Below are 20,606 nucleotides of genomic sequence, written 5' to 3'. Positions count from 1 at the left end.
GGGTGTGAACAAAGACCAAGGGGACTACAGGACTGTTAGTCTAACCTCAGTTCCTGGAAAATGATGGAGATTTTACTGGATGCTACTGAAAGACATTTAAAGAATAATACAATCGTCAACCTGGATTCACAGAAACCAAGTCCTTTCTACCCAATTTAATATCCTTCTATGACAAGAACATCCAAGTAGTGGATGAAGGGAAGGCAGTGGATGTAGTTAACAGTCTTCCAATGCCTGTTTCCAAAGTCAAGCATTATAAATTAGAATCCCAAAACATAACTTTGGAATGAACATGGTAGCATTGATTCCTTGTTAAATGTTCCTTACTATTAAAAATAAGGTATTCTCAAGAACAACAGCCCCACAAGCTAATATAAGAAGCCTAATTAATTATTAGTATGTATCCGTTAATTTTGCTTGGAGGAGAGTATGCTTTAAATATATTTATAGATACAAGGCGCCAAAAGAATATAAGTCTTTTTTTTTTCATTTTTTTTTCCTTTCATAAAATCCCATTAAAGTTCTAATCCTATATCAATTGGTCCATGGCACTAATATTGATTGATTTTTCTGGAGCTGGTACACAACAGAACATATTTCAGAATTTTCTCAATATTCCTAGAAATTAAATGTCAGCAATGAAATGATACCTGAGAATTCTGAAAGAAATAGGAGCTAGATAAAGGTTCAAACTTTTTCTTTGCTTTTGCTGAAGTTTTCTTTATTAAAGGCAAGGAAATCACTGCAAAAATAAAATGTAGCTTCATAAAAGAACTCTTAGAAGAGTTACGATTTTTTTCTATGTGAAGAATGCTCTTTTTCTGTATCTTTTATTATTTGATGCTCATCCTAAATGCATCTGACATTTATGTGCAATCAGATGCTAAATCATACCCTCACATCAATATGATTGCATATCTTAACCTGATTAAGTCAGTTTTCACATTTTTCCTGAGAGGGACTCAAGGAGGTCAATTGCTTGTCAATTTAGACTGTTCCTAACAGACAGTTTTATGAGAAGGAGCAGCATCAATGGCCTGCTTTGTCTCTAGCTAAATAAACTGATAAATTTATTTTCAGAATAAAACATATTCAGCAGATCTAAACAATAGAATAGCCTGATTATAACTCCAATAAAAACACTGAATGTTGTAATACCTTAAAAAGGAGAGTAATGAAAATTAAGTGTAGAAATAAAAGCCACCTGAACTGAGCTTTTGGGGGGTTGGGATAATTTTTTTGTTTGGTTGGTTTGTTTAGGTTTTTTGTTTTTGTTTTTGTTTTTTTGATTTGTGTTGGTTTTGTTTTTTGTTTTGGTGAGTTTTGTTATTGCTTTTGTTGGGTTTTTGTTGTTTCAGGGAGGTTATTTTTTTGTGTTTTGTTTTGTTTTCCCCCTCAATCTACTGGCTTTCAGTCATCTGTTAATTCTTTGTATTAAAATAAAAGAAGAAAAATAAGAAATTTCATGTATTCTTGATTATTTTTCTTCAATAAATATTTCATCTCCACTTCCTTTTAAAATAAGATTCTGTAAAGGAAGAATCTGACTGAAAAGATGTGAATAAAAAGAAAAGTAAATATGCAACTTCAAAAGTCTCTAGATGAGATCCAACCTTTATTTGTGGTCAATTTAAATTATAAGATTACATGGATTATGTTCAGAAATGTCACTGCACTTATGACTGTCTTTGAAAAAGAGTATGTTGATTAAAGATTGTTTTTGCATAATGAAATGTAGGATTCTAGGTCTCAGAGTGAGACTTTGGATAATCCTACTCCCCAGGTTATTCTAGTTTTCCTTTTTTATTCTTGTTATTCTAGTTTTCAGACCAGAATTGTGAGGCAGTAAGATTTTTTGCCCAGTCTAAGAAAATGTTTGGTCACTTGTTTCCTGGAGATCGGAAATGCTCCAAGATCCCATAATTTAAATGTAGATACATACACAACAGTCTTCATTGGCTTTTAGAACAATCTGCCACCTCTAAAAATAAGGGTTTCCTGTGTCCTGCCCCATTTATCTAGAAAAAGGCAGTAACTCCACTGTGATTTCAGGGAAAATATAGACTAAAGTATGACAAAATTCAAATGAGGGTAAAGATGACAAAATCCTGTGTCTCTTCTCTCTCTCTTTCGATGCAGATGTTATGAGCTGAACTCCAGCTCCATCCAGGGAAGTAGAGCTATCAGATATGTAACATGGAAGAACTGCACACTCTAAGGACAATAGGTTAGAAGCTATGAGAAAATAGTGCAAATGGAAAACTAAAAAGATTATAAAAGGGATTTATGAGAACTATTTCAGAGTCTTTATGGGCGACTGCATCTGAGTACACTAGAATCTTGAAACTGTATTTCCCAGGGGAGAGAGCTGAAGAAAGAAATGGATTTGTCTAAAGTAAAAGGTTACTGGAAGCATTATATCATCATTACAAGTTAGAAAGAAATTACCATTTTTAAGGAAGGTTTAGACAATTATATGACAAAAGAGATTCTAGAATATTTTGTCAACAATGTGATAAGATATGACTTTTAGAGGTGAGCTTCATCTTGTTTGATTTTATATATCTAAAGTATATCATACAATCACCTTTGGGAGGAAGAGGTTTAATAAGATGGAGATACATACATGTCCTATACCTGTTTTGGTTTGTTTGGTGTTTTTTTTTTCTCTTACAGTCTAATACTTTGTGAGTAGCTATTTAATTCTGCTAATAACAAAGTGATTTAAGCATGCATAATTCAAAATATGAAATTTTCTATCTACTCTTCATGACTGCTCACTATATACAAACTCAGTAACAAGTGACATCGAATTTTCAGTTGGCTGAAACTGCTGAACCAGGTATTTACCTGACATAAACAACAAAAACATCCTCAGCTTAGATCCACTAAGAAAGCATCCATTTTAAAGGATTATAGATTTTCTCAAACACATATTTTTCACTGTTAAACCATGGTGTATTTTCAGTGTTAGCTATGGTTTGCAGAACGTGAGCTCTTTATTTAGATAACGCAGTTACAAATTAGGGAAAGTGAAGCCTGCTGTTTCCTGTCTGAGCTGGAAAAATTTTTCTTTTTAAGCTTAGTGATTTGCCTTTACAGATAAAGGTTTTAATTATACCTTGCACTTCTTTGAAGCCTATTAGACATCTAGAAATGTAGCATACTGTAAATATAATTATACTTATGAGAAGTAATTAATCTAATGGATTTTCAGTCTACCTCACCTAGTGAACTGCAACCTGTTCCAATTTATTATGCTGTTTCACAGCAGTAGTACAAGGGGGTAAATATTGTCATTCATAATAATTTTGAGTGTTTATTAAGGAGATTCCCTGCATATCTCATATAATTAATTGCAGAAAACTACTTAGTTCAGACTTATCTCATGACTGCTGATAATAGTAAAGCAATACTGAAAGATTTTTGATTATTTATTCAGTGGTACACAAAAATCAGTATTATCATTCCATCATATGTAGGAATCAAAATTCTGATGTATCCAAAAAGGATCCACTTGTCTGGAACAGACTGTTGTTTCCTTCCTGGAATATATTACAAGGTCATTTTTGTTTTTCTTCCCAGGAAAAATAAATATTTTTTTGCCATAACTATTTTTTTTTCTCTTTATCACAATACTCTCAGGCACATGGTGCAATTCTTGAGCTTGTCCTGTTTAGGCCAAGGTGCTGAACATCAATGATCCTTGTAGGCCCCTTCAAACTCTATTCTATTCTATGATTCTAATATCCTTTTTTTGTTTTTATTTTTCCCCTTGAAAAGAAATGCATTTCTAAATCCCAAATTAATAAAGAGACTATAATGACTGATCGAGATATGGAGAAGTTGGGGTGGGGGGGTGGGGAATCCAACCTACACTTCAGGAAATTTTTGAAGTGATTTCAATAGAATAGTTATACATAGGTTTTTTTACACATACTTATTTGTCTAATGTTGCTCATAAATATAATTCAGTCTGTCAAATACATTTTTATATTTACAGGCAGTGAGGAAAAATATTTTTCTAGAATTTTAATATATTTTTCTAGAATTTTAAAATATCTTTAAACCCTTTACATACTGCTTGAGAATATGAGGAAGAGCATCTACATCTCCTCAATTTATTAATAATTTACAGAGAAATATGGAAAGTTGAACAAGGTAGTGGTTTACTTTCCTTTTTTAGCCACAACTATACTTCTGAGCAGATTTATAGTTACTGTATTGCCTAATTAAGTTGACAGAAAATCCTTTTCATTTTGGTCACTATACTATGCAACACTGGTAATGCTGCATTTCTTATCAGTTTCGGGAAAAAGTTCTAACTTTTTTCCCTTTTTTGTTTCCTGTTGCTGCACATTTTCAAAGTCTCATGAGTAACCTTTTGCCTACACACAGAGACCAAGAGCACAAATGCAGATTGTGTCTCTGTGCCTGAAGATGTGTTGTAACCTGATAAGCTGCACTTTAAGTGATCTGCTGACAGAAGAACCCAGAAAAAGAATTTCATTAATAGCTATGAATCATCTTTCTTTCTCTGTGGCTGATTTGGTTCACAGAGGTTTGGGGAATGTCTATATGCAAGGACCTTGTGGTTTTTTCGTTGTTAGTCCAAACATATCAAGAGATACTGTTTGTATTGGCTCAGATACACACAATACCTTTTATGTAATTAGCTCTGAGATAATGTGTGAGTAAACAAACTACTGGAAATTTTTGTGTTGTTAATCTTTGTCAAGTTGCAATCACTTTTTCTAGGGATTTCATGTCAAAACACAACAAATCAATACCAAATTTATTGTCATCTTTTTCTTTGCAAATGTTAAATTGTTAAAAAGCTAAAAAACTAATTTGAGATATTTATTGCATCTTAAAATATTATCATACAATTTTGCATTGGTACTTTATGAATAAAAAGGAAGTTTTCAGTAATGGTTTATATAGGAAGTTCTGTATCATATTTTGTGAGAATTTGTGTGCTATTTTAGAAGAAAGAAAAATAATTAGAAAAAGCCTATAATATTTCAAAAAGGCTTGTTAAGGTTCCAGTTCTTTATCAATTGGTCCATGGAACTCCCATTAATTGATTGTTTGGAGCTGGTATAAAACAGGACATCTTTCATATTTTTCTGAAGTATTCCTAGAAATTAAAATTCAACAATGACATGATAGCTGGGAATTCTGAAGGGGATAGGACATAGATGTAATTTCAAACTCTTTCTTTACTGTTGTGATTTAAATGTTCTTCATGAAAGGCAAGAAAAACACTGAAAAAAAATAGAAGTTTTACAAAACCACTAATTTAAATAGAATGAAATTACTGGATGGTTTGGGGTTTCACTTGTAAGTCAGCAATACCTCAGAACGTCCATGGAATTTATTATATGTTAATGCATTGTGAATGCTGACCTAGAACAGAGGCTAGACAGAGTTAAAAATAAAGTAGGTATTTATTAGATGGCCTCAATGGATACACCTTGGGCAGTACAAGAGCCCAGCCAGGGCTACACCAAAGATGAACCCAAAATGGTCACAAAATGGATGACTGGTCACAAGATCTCTCACTTTCATAAGTTTTGGTTCATTAGCATATTGGAGCTAATTGTCCAATTATATCTTTAGGTTATTCTTGTTTTTCTCCCTTCAGTCCATGTTGTTTATGCTCTTAAGCCTGAAATTTGGGTGGTTGTCCTTGGTCCCAAGCTAGGAAAAGAAATGTTTTGTCTACCTACTCTGTGAAAAGAGCTTAGCATCCCCTAATATGAAGATCAGAACTACACACTAAAGCAGAACAGAATCTGAAAAATATAAAAGCTAAACCCTAGCATCAATGTCAGCAATTAATATGCCAGGGACATGACTGGTTATTACCCCTTTCCTACAGTGGTGGAAGAGCACCCAGAAATCTGTAATTGGCATCCTTGGATGCAGGTCTGAGTGGAAATCTGCACTGTGGGATGTATACTGTCTTTTGCAGTCTGCTCTGTCTCCCTAACACAGAGCAAGTAGGCTTTCCTTGGCACTTCAGAGTCTTGAAGTCATGGCTCATGCTCTGGACAAGACAGACTTTTTTAATTCTGAGCTATTAGAATGAAGCCTGGAGTTGCATCTACATGGGTTATTTAATTTTGCCTGTAAACCATTTTAAATCATGGTTTAGAAAGATTTGTACCTGCAGCTTTTTAAAAATGTATGTAATTTGAGATGATTGAACTTTTTTTTTATTATTATTATGGAAGATGAACTACTAAACCAAATTTCTCCCCTCTAACAATAACTACTAAATTCTCTAGTAGTTCTCTACTAAATTTCATGAGGGAGCTTTGCTATAATACAATACTATAATATGTATTGACTAACTTTTCTCTGGTAACTGGGTTGCCATCCTTACAAAAGAAAATTATTCCAGCATGATTATGCACAAAAGCTCATCCAGAATCAGACAGTGTTGAAAGCATGTATAACAAGAAACCCCAAACCAAAACAAACAAACAAACAAACAAGCAAAACCAAACCAGACCTAAAACCCTTAATGAAACCAGTGTGCTTACATAAAGGTTTTCAGCAAAAAGACTGTAATGTTATTAACAATAAAATCACATGAAAGAATTAGTTATAAGAAAAAAATCTAAACTTCTCTGTTTATTATGAAAAAAGTTTTCAGCAGCATACTCAAATGCATTATTGTCAGGGCTAATAAGCTCTAATTTAATAGCACTGTCACTCTTGTAGGCAAACCAGTGTCTATCATACAAACTAATCTCTGTGTTCTCTCTGTGGACTCAGAGAGGTACTAGTGAGTAGTGGATAGTGAGGAAGAAAGGTGGATAATTCTCTTTGAAAATTGCACCAGCCATTCAGTATAATGACTTTAATTGCCCTCTTTTGCCACAATATTCATTAAGGAATTTTTGTGATTTCTTTGGAAACTCTATCCAGCACAGAGTTCACTGAAAAAAATAAACAAAATAATCAGTGATTAAACTTCAGATAAGGCAAAAAGTATATTTACTAATGAATATCCAAAGTTTTCAGATATCTAATGTTCTTTAAAGACTTAATCAACTCCAAATGTAACACAACTTCATGAAAGTTTATGGGATTTATTTTTTTAAGAAATCTGTTAGTTTAAATTGTGATAGAACTCTGTTTTCACTTGTTTCGAACTTAACCTAGTTTATGTCTCAGTAGCTGCTTTCTCTAAGCAAAATGGACCATATCAAATCTCATAATCCAATTTCTTTTATGTAAACAGTATCTAATTTTCCTTGGTTTACTGTAGTTTGATAAGCATAGATCTTCCCAATGTTGTTCTGCCTTGGGGCTACTATCCCCTGCAATATATTGATATGCTTGAAAGGGAAGGTAGAACAGGGAGAGGTCAACACAAAGGGTAACAGATCTTTCATAACAGATAAGTTTAATCAGGTACAGTTTTGATGCTTTAAAATAACAATAATAAACTGCAAGCAATTTAAAAGGTACCAAGCTATATTTTGAAAGCAGAATGAAATTGCAGGATTATGAAGTCATGCCAGCTCTTATACAGACAGTTTTTGGTAGTTGCAATCAGAGGACTTCTGAATCGAGAAAATGAGAATTTGTATTACCAAGATATAATGTGGTTCCACTGTTAGAAGCAATAACTAACTACCTAGAGGGATGATTATGCAAATAAAAACATTTCAGTTTCTGAAAACAATGCCTCTCTCTACTACCATTTTATTTTCAGGAAAATAATCTCAACTTTACAGACTTTCTTTTGCTAACTGGACTAGTCACAAAAATTGGTTAATGTGAGGGGGAATGTAGAAACTAGCAAGCCATCTTTTAATTTTGACTGACACTCTAGAATAAATAAAGTTAATATATTTCTCTTGTTCAAATATTTCTAATGGTTTCTCTTAAAAGCACGAATAACTGTTCCATGTTGGATAAAAAGAGATTATTGATCTGGAGGTATATGTGTGACTTATGAAGTATTCCCCTTTTTGTTAGCCACTAGTAATGGATGTGAACATGAAAAATGATGGTTTTAGTTCATCTTGGTAGTTTGAAATTACAGTTTTAAAAATCAGACTAATAAAGGAGTCTTGTGGTATGTTCAATACATCCTCAATTAGTGTTGTATGACAAACAGTATGGCTTTGGCATTCCTTTTACAGACATTCATTGATTTCACTAGGTTAGGGTCTGGAAAATGTGCCCAATGGAATGTCCTGATTTAGAGGCTAACATTTGTTTTTTTCCCGTTCTTTTACACTCTGACTACCATTTCTGGACCACAGTTTACATTGATTAGAAACTGTGTATGCTATAACTGCCCTACAGCTTTGAACCTTTGGTTCTGTTTGCTATTAGGCTAATACATCACATACAGCTGTTGCAATATTAACATATTTATGTTTAAAGATGCTTCCCACTGTGTTTTAAAGCTCAATAGTAATTTTCAAACAGTCCAAGCCATGGACTTCATTTCAACATAAGTGACTTGTTCCTATTTAGATGAAGGGCAGGTTATTTCAAGTCAAAATAAAATACAACTATTCTAGAATAAGAAATGTTTTCACATATGGTTGTTTAGGAAAACTTCTGGAATAGCTGCTCATGAATACCTAATTTGGATTGCCTTCCTTTGGTGATTGGTGATAAGGAATACAAAAGAGCAGAATTCAAAGAGACTTTTCATTCATCATTCTCTTGGGGGAAGAGGAGCAAAGTGACTTTATAGACTTTGTAAAAGCATTGATTCTCAAGCAAGTTTGTATGAAAAAGTGTTTTAGAACTTTGACTGTGTGAGGTTATTAGAGGATTTTTTCAAGTGCACTAGAAATTTTAAGACCTTATTATTCAGTTAACAATTTAAATCTTATTATCAGAGAAATCCATAAATGCAATAAATATGACAAAAATTACTATAACAGACATTTTTTGTAGCAAGTTTAAAAGTTTATGTTACTGGATAAAAGATTTGGGAATGTGTGTAAAAAATATGATTTTTTTTTTGTTACAAATCACTAACAAGTTCTTTTTTAAAACAGACTTTAAAATAAATCTTGTTCTCTGCATCCACTTTAAATCTCACTTACTTCTGCTCTCCAGTTCAATTCTGCCAGGCTCTATTTAGTCAAGACATTTGACTTTAGCTACAACAAGCTAATTTTCACCACCTGTACTGTTGGCTGAATGGACAAAAAGGTGGGAAGCAGTCTAGAGCTGGATCTATATGTGCTATGAAATCATAAACACAGAAGTCCTCAATTGAACCAGTGATGTCTCCATGACAAAATGCAACATTTGAAGCACTCCGAGTTTCTAAATGTTTGCATTTATTACACTAACCTAATGGACAACACTCCACTTAGAAAAATTCCTTCCTTCCTTCCTTCCTTCCTTCCTTCCTTCCTTCCTTCCTTCCTTCCTTCCTTCCTTCCTTCCTTCCTTCCTTCCTTCCTTCCGACACTTCCTTCCGACACTTCCTTCCGACACTTCCTTCCGACACTTCCTTCCGACACTTCCTTCCGACACTTCCTTCCTTCCGACACTTCCTTCCTTCCTTCTTTCCTTCCTTCCGACACTTCCTTCCGACACTTCCTTCCGACACTTCCTTCCTTCCTTCCTTCCGTCCTTCCTTCCTTCCTTCCTTCCTTCCGCCACTTCCTTCCTTCCGCCACTTCCTTCCTTCCGCCACTTCCTTCCTTCCTTCCGCCACTTCCTTCCTTCCGCCACTTCCTTCCTTCCGCCACTTCCTTCCGCCACTTCCTTCCGCCACTTCCTTCCTTCCTTCCGCCACTTCCTTCCTTCCTTCCGCCACTTCCTTCCTTCCTTCCTTCCTTCCTTCCTTCCTTCCTTCCTTCCTTCCTTCCTTCCGACACTTCCTTCCGACACTTCCTTCCGACACTTCCTTCCGACACTTCCTTCCGACACTTCCTTCCTTCCTTCCTTCCGACACTTCCTTCCTTCCGACACTTCCTTCCTTCCGCCACTTCCTTCCTTCCGACACTTCCTTCCTTCCGCCACTTCCTTCCTTCCTTCCGCCACTTCCTTCCGCCACTTCCTTCCGACACTTCCTTCCGACACTTCCTTCCGACACTTCCTTCCTTCCTTCCGACACTTCCTTCCTTCCTTCCTTCCTTCCTTCCTTCCTTCCTTCCGCCACTTCCTTCCTTCCGCCACTTCCTTCCTTCCGCCACTTCCTTCCTTCCTTCCTTCCTTCCTTCCTTCCTTCCTTCCGACACTTCCTTCCGCCACTTCCTTCCGCCACTTCCTTCCGCCACTTCCTTCCGCCACTTCCTTCCGCCACTTCCTTCCAACACTTCCTTCCTTCCTTCCTTCCTTCCTTCCTTCCTTCCTTCCTTCCTTCCTTCCTTCCTTCCTTCCTTCCGACACTTCCTTCCGCCACTTCCTTCCGCCACTTCCTTCCTTCCTTCCGACACTTCCTTCCTTCCTTCCGACACTTCCTTCCTTCCTTCAGACACTTCCTTCCTTCCTTCCTTCCGACACTTCCTTCCGCCACTTCCTTCCTTCCTTCCTTCCTTCCTTCCTTCCTTCCTTCCTTCCGACACTTCCTTCCTTCCTTCCGACAGTTCCTTCCTTCCTTCCTTCCGACACTTCCTTCCTTCCTTCCTTCCGACACTTCCTTCCTTCCGACACTTCCTTCCTTCCACCACTTCCTTCCTTCCGACACTTCCTTCCTTCCGCCACTTCCTTCCTTCCTTCCGCCACTTCCTTCCGCCACTTCCTTCCGACACTTCCTTCCGACACTTCCTTCCGACACTTCCTTCCTTCCTTCCGACACTTCCTTCCGACACTTCCTTCCTTCCTTCCTTCCTTCCTTCCTTCCTTCCTTCCTTCCTTCCGCCACTTCCTTCCGCCACTTCCTTCCGCCACTTCCTTCCAACACTTCCTTCCGCCACTTCCTTCCTTCCTTCCTTCCTTCCTTCCTTCCTTCCTTCCGACACTTCCTTCCTTCCTTCCTTCCTTCCGACACTTCCTTCCGACACTTCCTTCCTTCCTTCCTTCCTTCCTTCCTTCCTTCCTTCCTTCCTTCCTTCCGCCACTTCCTTCCGCCACTTCCTTCCGCCACTTCCTTCCTTCCTTCCGCCACTTCCTTCCTTCCTTCCGCCACTTCCTTCCTTCCTTCCGACACTTCCTTCCTTCCTTCCGCCACTTCCTTCCGCCACTTCCTTCCGCCACTTCTTTCCTTCCTTCCGCCACTTCCTTCCTTCCTTCCGACACTTCCTTCCTTCCTTCCGACACTTCCTTCCTTCCTTCCGACACTTCCTTCCTTCCTTCCGACACTTCCTTCCGACACTTCCTTCCGACACTTCCTTCCGACACTTCCTTCCTTCCTTCCTTCCTTCCTTCCTTCCTTCCGACACTTCCTTCCGACACTTCCTTCCGACACTTCCTTCCTTCCTTCCTTCCGACACTTCCTTCCTTCCGACACTTCCTTCCTTCCGCCACTTCCTTCCTTCCGCCACTTCCTTCCTTCCTTCCTTCCTTCCTTCCTTCCTTCCTTCCTTCCTTCCTTCCGCCACTTCCTTCCGACACTTCCTTCCGACACTTCCTTCCGACACTTCCTTCCTTCCTTCCGACACTTCCTTCCGACACTTCCTTCCTTCCTTCCTTCCTTCCTTCCTTCCTTCCTTCCTTCCTTCCTTCCTTCCTTCCGCCACTTCCTTCCGCCACTTCCTTCCGCCACTTCCTTCCAACACTTCCTTCCTTCCTTCCTTCCTTCCTTCCTTCCTTCCTTCCTTCCTTCCTTCCTTCCTTCCTTCCTTCCTTCCTTCCTTCCTTCCTTCCTTCCTTCCTTCCTTCCGACACTTCCTTCCGACACTTCCTTCCTTCCTTCCTTCCTTCCTTCCTTCCTTCCTTCCTTCCGACACTTCCGACACTTCCGACACTTCCTTCCGACACTTCCTTCCGACACTTCCTTCCGACACTTCCTTCCGACACTTCCTTCCGACACTTCCTTCCGACACTTCCTTCCGACACTTCCTTCCTTCCGACACTTCCTTCCTTCCTTCTTTCCTTCCTTCCGACACTTCCTTCCGACACTTCCTTCCGACACTTCCTTCCTTCCTTCCTTCCTTCCTTCCTTCCTTCCTTCCTTCCGCCACTTCCTTCCTTCCGCCACTTCCTTCCTTCCGCCACTTCCTTCCTTCCTTCCGCCACTTCCTTCCTTCCGCCACTTCCTTCCTTCCGCCACTTCCTTCCGCCACTTCCTTCCGCCACTTCCTTCCGACACTTCCTTCCGACACTTCCTTCCGACACTTCCTTCCTTCCTTCCTTCCGACACTTCCTTCCTTCCGACACTTCCTTCCTTCCGCCACTTCCTTCCTTCCGACACTTCCTTCCTTCCGCCACTTCCTTCCTTCCTTCCGCCACTTCCTTCCGCCACTTCCTTCCGACACTTCCTTCCGACACTTCCTTCCGACACTTCCTTCCTTCCTTCCGACACTTCCTTCCTTCCTTCCTTCCTTCCTTCCTTCCTTCCGCCACTTCCTTCCTTCCTTCCTTCCTTCCTTCCTTCCTTCCTTCCTTCCTTCCTTCCTTCCTTCCTTCCTTCCTTCCGCCACTTCCTTCCGCCACTTCCTTCCGCCACTTCCTTCCGCCACTTCCTTCCAACACTTCCTTCCTTCCTTCCTTCCTTCCTTCCTTCCTTCCTTCCTTCCTTCCTTCCTTCCTTCCTTCCTTCCTTCCTTCCTTCCTTCCTTCCTTCCGACACTTCCTTCCGACACTTCCTTCCGACACTTCCTTCCGACACTTCCTTCCGACACTTCCTTCCGACACTTCCTTCCGACACTTCCTTCCTTCCTTCCTTCCTTCCTTCCTTCCTTCCGCCACTTCCTTCCGCCACTTCCTTCCGCCACTTCCTTCCGCCACTTCCTTCCTTCCTTCCGACACTTCCTTCCTTCCTTCCGACACTTCCTTCCTTCCTTCAGACACTTCCTTCCTTCCTTCCTTCCGACACTTCCTTCCGACACTTCCTTCCTTCCTTCCTTCCTTCCTTCCTTCCTTCCTTCCTTCCTTCCTTCCTTCCTTCCTTCCTTCCTTCCTTCCGACACTTCCTTCCTTCCTTCCTTCCGACACTTCCTTCCTTCCTTCCTTCCTTCCGACACTTCCTTCCTTCCGCCACTTCCTTCCTTCCGCCACTTCCTTCCTTCCTTCCGCCACTTCCTTCCGCCACTTCCTTCCGACACTTCCTTCCGACACTTCCTTCCGACACTTCCTTCCTTCCTTCCGACACTTCCTTCCGACACTTCCTTCCTTCCTTCCTTCCTTCCTTCCTTCCTTCCTTCCTTCCTTCCGCCACTTCCTTCCGCCACTTCCTTCCGCCACTTCCTTCCAACACTTCCTTCCGCCACTTCCTTCCTTCCTTCCTTCCTTCCTTCCTTCCTTCCGACACTTCCTTCCTTCCTTCCGACACTTCCTTCCTTCCTTCCTTCCTTCCGCCACTTCCTTCCGACACTTCCTTCCTTCCTTCCTTCCTTCCTTCCTTCCTTCCTTCCTTCCTTCCTTCCGCCACTTCCTTCCGCCACTTCCTTCCGCCACTTCCTTCCTTCCTTCCGCCACTTCCTTCCTTCCTTCCGCCACTTCCTTCCTTCCTTCCGACACTTCCTTCCTTCCTTCCGCCACTTCCTTCCGCCACTTCTTTCCTTCCTTCCGCCACTTCCTTCCTTCCTTCCGACACTTCCTTCCTTCCTTCCGACACTTCCTTCCTTCCTTCCGACACTTCCTTCCTTCCTTCCGACACTTCCTTCCGACACTTCCTTCCGACACTTCCTTCCGACACTTCCTTCCTTCCTTCCTTCCTTCCTTCCTTCCTTCCGACACTTCCTTCCGACACTTCCTTCCGACACTTCCTTCCTTCCTTCCTTCCGACACTTCCTTCCTTCCGACAGTTCCTTCCTTCCGCCACTTCCTTCCTTCCGCCACTTCCTTCCTTCCTTCCTTCCTTCCTTCCTTCCTTCCTTCCTTCCTTCCTTCCGCCACTTCCTTCCGACACTTCCTTCCGACACTTCCTTCCGACACTTCCTTCCTTCCTTCCGACACTTCCTTCCGACACTTCCTTCCTTCCTTCCTTCCTTCCTTCCTTCCTTCCTTCCTTCCGCCACTTCCTTCCGCCACTTCCTTCCGCCACTTCCTTCCAACACTTCCTTCCTTCCTTCCTTCCTTCCTTCCTTCCTTCCTTCCTTCCTTCCTTCCTTCCTTCCTTCCTTCCTTCCTTCCTTCCTTCCTTCCGACACTTCCTTCCTTCCTTCCTTCCTTCCTTCCTTCCTTCCTTCCTTCCTTCCTTCCTTCCTTCCTTCCGCCACTTCCTTCCTTCCTTCCTTCCTTCCTTCCGCCACTTCCTTCCGCCACTTCCTTCCGCCACTTCCTTCCTTCCGCCACTTCCTTCCTTCCTTCCGACACTTCCTTCCTTCCTTCCGACACTTCCTTCCTTCCTTCCGACACTTCCTTCCTTCCTTCCGACACTTCCTTCCTTCCTTCCTTCCTTCCTTCCTTCCTTCCTTCCTTCCTTCCGACACTTCCTTCCTTCCTTCCTTCCGACACTTCCTTCCTTCCGACACTTCCTTCCTTCCGCCACTTCCTTCCTTCCGACACTTCCTTCCTTCCGCCACTTCCTTCCTTCCTTCCGCCACTTCCTTCCGACACTTCCTTCCGACACTTCCTTCCTTCCTTCCGACACTTCCTTCCTTCCTTCCGACACTTCCTTCCTTCCTTCCTTCCTTCCTTCCTTCCTTCCTTCCTTCCGCCACTTCCTTCCGCCACTTCCTTCCGCCACTTCCTTCCAACACTTCCTTCCTTCCTTCCTTCCTTCCTTCCTTCCTTCCTTCCTTCCTTCCTTCCGACACTTCCTTCCGACACTTCCTTCCGACACTTCCTTCCTTCCTTCCGACACTTCCTTCCTTCCTTCCGACACTTCCTTCCTTCCTTCCGACACTTCCTTCCGACACTTCCTTCCTTCCTTCCTTCCTTCCTTCCTTCCTTCCTTCCTTCCTTCCTTCCTTCCTTCCGCCACTTCCTTCCGCCACTTCCTTCCGACACTTCCTTCCGACACTTCCGCCACTTCCTTCCTTCCGCCACTTCCTTCCTTCCGCCACTTCCTTCCTTCCTTCCTTCCTTCCTTCCGCCACTTCCTTCCGCCACTTCCTTCCGCCACTTCCTTCCGCCACTTCCTTCCGCCACTTCCTTCCTTCCGCCACTTCCTTCCGCCACTTCCTTCCGCCACTTCCTTCCGCCACTTCCTTCCGCCACTTCCTTCCGCCACTTCCTTCCTTCCGCCACTTCCTTCCGCCACTTCCTTCCGCCACTTCCTTCCGCCACTTCCTTCCGCCACTTCCGCCACTTCCTTCCTTCCGCCACTTCCTTCCTTCCGCCACTTCCTTCCTTCCGCCACTTCTTTCCTTCCTTTCCATTCTCATTGCATTTTTTTAGAACACATCAGACCAACAAAGGGCAAAGCATAAACCGCTCTGCAGGAGTCATTGCTGAAAAGTTTGATATCAGAAAGAATAGAGCCATTGTTCATCATTGCATCCTGACCATGACTCCAGGATATCCAAATTAGCATTTAAACTATCAGATGCTCTGTTTAAAGTGGAAGAAGTGCAAAACTTTTAATTTTATTCTGGCTATCTGAAAAAAAAAAGATCTGGCATACCACGATGTCACCTTAGATTTGTACTTTGAATTAAACTTCCATTTATATAGAAATGTATCAAATATTAAAGTTCATACATAAAAAATGACTATAATTTTTACAATATTATTATATAAATACATACAAAAGGTAACAGATGGAGTTACACTGTTGAAAAATAGAACTGCATATTCAATTATTGCTCATCTGTGCAAGAATGATATCTACTGGTTACTTTAAAGGGAAGGCTGCAGGATTGAAGGCTTACAATTACTGAGGGATGTTGCTTTAGTCTCCTTTAGTCTCCTTGATAAGCCTCAGCGCTTCAAAGATTCCCTTTTTATAAAGGACTCAGTGCTTTTAGAGGCTGAAAAGGAAATTTGTAATGAGTGCAGACAAATTAGACGATCCAGGCAGTATCTCTTCCATCTTTAAATCCTCACATTGCAAGTCAGGAACAGAGGGCTAGATAAGAAGTGCTAAAGCTGTCAGACTCTATGCAGGCAGCAGAGTGTGTTCGCTACTGACTCTTGTATTGTAAACACTAACTGAATGTGATTATTTGATATCTAATTATGTCACTGTGGATTCTCCACTTACTACTACACAGAGGTCAAAGACATTCACAAGATACTTTCAAGTAGCTTCTTTCAGATTCTGATGTTTCATCTGTTCCTCCCACCACAGTGAATATGAATGTTTGCTATTAGCTGTTAACCTGCTGCTCAGTCAGACCACCTTGACTTCTAATCCAAATCAATCTGCTACACCAAACAGTGCCTGGATGTTTGCTTAGTGAAAACAGTATCTGAAATGACTTGCTCATTCAGCCTCTGTTTGAGAGTCTATTATTCATTTCTTATCCTTATTTAACTCTTGACTCTTCCATTGTTTGTCCAATCTTTTGAGTTTCAATATCCACCACAGACTCTAGGCACTGGAAGAGCACACTTCAGGAATATGAATTTTCAGGGAAGAAGTGAAAGGGTGAAGGAGAGGACAGGAAAGTTTTTACTTACCTTTTGCTCAAAACAATGTTAAAAAAATGAGATTAGATGTGATCTTGGCCAGTTTTGACCAGTTCCCAAGCCCTAAAATAGAATCCTATCTACTAAACTGCTAATGCTTCTGATGTAAAATTATCCTTTATTTTACGTTTTTAGTCTAGAGATGTAAATTAAAAGCTTTAGGAATTACAATTGGATCTGGTGAAAAATAATTAGAATTAAAAATATTTTTTACAAAGAAAATGTGTTTGTTTAAATAAAATACTTATTTGAATACCAGCCAATTACATAATTAAAAAATATTATGGGCTTTATTATTTTCTCAGATATTCAAGAAGCTATCTTATTTTCTATGTATCTTACAGACTTAGCTTGACTGTCTAATTTTAGGCTGTTGTTGAAAAATTCAGGTTGTTCCACATGTGGATCATTGTATATGACTGGTTCAGCTCACTAATTTTCTGTCAACTATTGAAGGAGTTCAGATAACTAACTTAGTCCTGTGGCCCAATTTTCAGATGGCTCAAGAACATGAGATGAGCGCTACCTTTGAAATGATAGTTCGTGCTGCCTTCTCTGTGTGACTCAACTTTTCTATTTCTGTTTGATGTTGTCTGCAGTCCCTGACCAGAACAATGCTAATCCTCAGTGAAAGCATACAAAAAGCAGCAGCCCCTGGAGGACTTGTCTAGCACAGCTGGACTGTCAGGCAATCTCCCTTAGAATCCTTGCACAGGCTGCCTGCAGTGTTTTTATGAGGCAGCAGTTATGCATCAGTTTCATTTCATTCTTGCAGTAAACGTTTCCCTTTCTATATTCTTATCCTGGGATTCAACACTGGTCCCAGGCCTCAAAAGTAACCAAAAATCAAAGAAAACAAAACCAAAACCAGCCAAACAGAAAAACTCCAGCAAAACTCAAAACAAAACAAAACAAAAGTGAGAAACCCCATCTTGAAATTACTCATGAAAATATTAAATTGAGGATAATTTTTCTAAAACTTCATTCTCAGAACTCTGCTTAGGCTGGGACATCTCAGTGTAGGGCTGCTGATCAACTTCTGTAAAAGAAAAGCTGAAAAGAAACATAGGAAAGCTTTCCCTCTTTCATCATGCGAAAATGGCCCTGAAGAGATAAACCTGGGAAGGGTTTACATAGCTACTTTAAGTTGGTGTGACAATAGTAATTGAAGAGAAGGAGAAAGCGGAGGATGATGAAAATGCTGGTGTAGGTCAATCTCGCAAGTCTGACGACTTTTAGAGTATTTGCGTTCTGGGACAATGCTGGATTTTGTCCATCAGAAAAGTAAGTAAATGTTTCCCAGTTAGAAAAGAAAGTTAATGTTTCTGCTTATAAATGGTATGGTGAAGTGCAGAAAATAGTGCCCTTACATATGTAATTCCATTAACAGCTTTACTGTCTCAGGTCTTAGGAATCAGATAGTCTCACTACTACACCCATACTACAACCATTTCTGCATATGAAGATGGAGAGTTTGTCCTGTATCTGCAAAAGTAGGGACATCCATCTAGTGAAACAAACTTTTGGAAGGAAAACAAAAATATTAAACTTATTTACAGACTTGGGAAAGGTTTTGAAGACACTTATAAGAAACAGAAGACGTTGTTCATAACTTGGTGAGGTGGCTACTGCATATTTTCTAAGGCTCTGTGCCAAGTGAGAAAGTAATGAAATATGATTTCTTCTTAATGGAAGCCAGACCCTTGACTGGTTTGGAAGGTTGTGAGGCAAGGGAAAGAATTTAGAAATATGCCAACAGTTTGCATTTACAGGAAGCAACATACAGTTATAGGAAAACATATAGTACAGAAAACAGAATGGTAGCCTGAATGTCAAGGTTCTGTTTGAGCCTTAGGCAATATGTGACAGTACAAGAGAGATTAAAATTCAACAATTATTTTGTTATATGGGACACAGGGACTGCAATATTGCTGTCTTTACTAGTGTATAATACTACTTCCCAAATGCACTTAGTATGCCCCTGACAGTGTTATATTATTAGAATCTACAACCAAACAAAATTTCTGCTTTGGTTTGTATTTTCCTCCCCATAAAAACATGTCTTGCTTGATAATCTTTGAGTATAGTCATAGAAATATTTTACAGTATTTAATTATTCTTACTCAAAAAAATTTAATTTGATTGAAGAAATTGTTTATCAGAACAACAAATACAGCTGGAAACAGTGAGCCACAGGTGTGTAGAAATATTCCAAAAACCTTCTAATTACCCTGGAAAATTTCCTTGTATTCCTGCTTAACTATTCCTACAGTATGACTTCTATACTCAAACTGGTAGTAAAGCAAAGAACAGTACATATTAAAAACTATGTGTGGTATTGTTATGTCCGCATAAAACCCAACATGGTGACATTTCAGTTTCTGCTTCATGTTATCAGTGAGGAAGAAAAATTATATCTCTACCTTGCACAATTACTCCAATTATCTTTGAAAATCCAAGGAAACAATACAATGAATAAATGAAATAAATACAAAAGCAATACTCTTTCTGTGGAAATGAAAACCATGAAAACTAAAGAGAGAGCATAACACTTTCTACTCCAAGATTTTTCAAATACTAACAGCTAAAAATGTGAGAATTATTTCTATTAGTTACTATTTTCTGCACCCCTTGCAATATAATACACTAACAAATTTTTATAAGTTCATTAGAGAAAACAGAACAGAGTCCTTTTTCAAACTGATCTTTCTGGATATCTTCACTTCTCTATGTCATTTTCTGTGAAATATAAATCAAAACTCTGTTCTTTATTAATTCTCAAAAATTTGGAGGGACTGCTGATCTCTGATAGCTTCCAAACAAATATCAGCCTTGACCAAGTGCTTGGGAAGTTGCATTCTGTAAGTACTTGCCTGCTGTCCTCTTCGATCGAGACAACGAGCAGATTTCCCTGCTCTCTGACCTCTGTGCTTGCTGTCTGCATGCTCTGAGAGATGCGTGTGAATGATCTGTTTGATGTCTCTTGGCCGGGTTCAGTTGCCCAGCACTGGCAGTGCAGGTGACCAGAGACTCTGTGTTCATTGTACTGATGATAATTTTGTTCCTCTGGCTAATACTGATGCTTACATCTCTATGGAGTTCATTAGGATTAAGAGAGCTTCACTTGTAAATCAAACTGGAAGCCTTTAAGAAATATGAAGGGGATTTTTTGTTTGTTTTGTTCATTCTGCTTTATTGGCTGTCATCACTCATTCATTCTACATCAGAAGCAAAACAAAATAATAATTTCAAAACTGTATGTGCAAAAGCCACTGCCTTGTCTTTTACTATTCTATAATTCATGCAAACATTGAGATAGAGAGTGGAAGAATATAGTGAAATAAAAATAATTTATTTATCATAGTCAAACCCTCTAAAAGCAGTATGGAGCAACAGCTGTGTAGACCAGGAAAATTCAAAGACTGCTATGACATTTTGCAGAGTCTTTTGGCATTCCACAGCTTTATGGAAGAACACATCTATTTTGACCTCCACAAAGAAATTTTTATAAAGCATTTTATTGTGGTTTTATGCAGGAAAGGAAAACCTGCCCATTAGAAAGAGTGTGTCCTACCACAGACAAAAGATTCTGCAAAAAATGAAGCTAGTTCTTCTCTGCAAATACCAAATTCTAAACACAATTTTTGCTTGTTCACTCAGTAAATAAATTCATTCAGACCTGTAATTTATCAGAAAAGCAGACAAAAAATATGTTTTCAAGAGCAGCCTGGGATAACACTTTTTTAAAAAAAAAGAAAGAACAAGCAGAAGTTTAACAAAATCTTGAAGGAGCTGACATTCGATATTTCATTTAGCAGAGAATGAGCAGGGAGGCAAGAGAAGGAGTCTTGAACTAGTACAGCAACGTATTTTTTAAAATTCGTACACCCACATACAAAAGAAAATTAATGTTTTCACAGGGCCTTTTA

Source organism: Ammospiza nelsoni, chromosome 2 (genome assembly GCF_027579445.1).
Source record: "Ammospiza nelsoni isolate bAmmNel1 chromosome 2, bAmmNel1.pri, whole genome shotgun sequence".
In the NCBI taxonomy this organism is placed as follows: Eukaryota; Metazoa; Chordata; class Aves; order Passeriformes; family Passerellidae; genus Ammospiza; species Ammospiza nelsoni.
Note: the sequence above shows the minus strand (reverse complement) of the source record.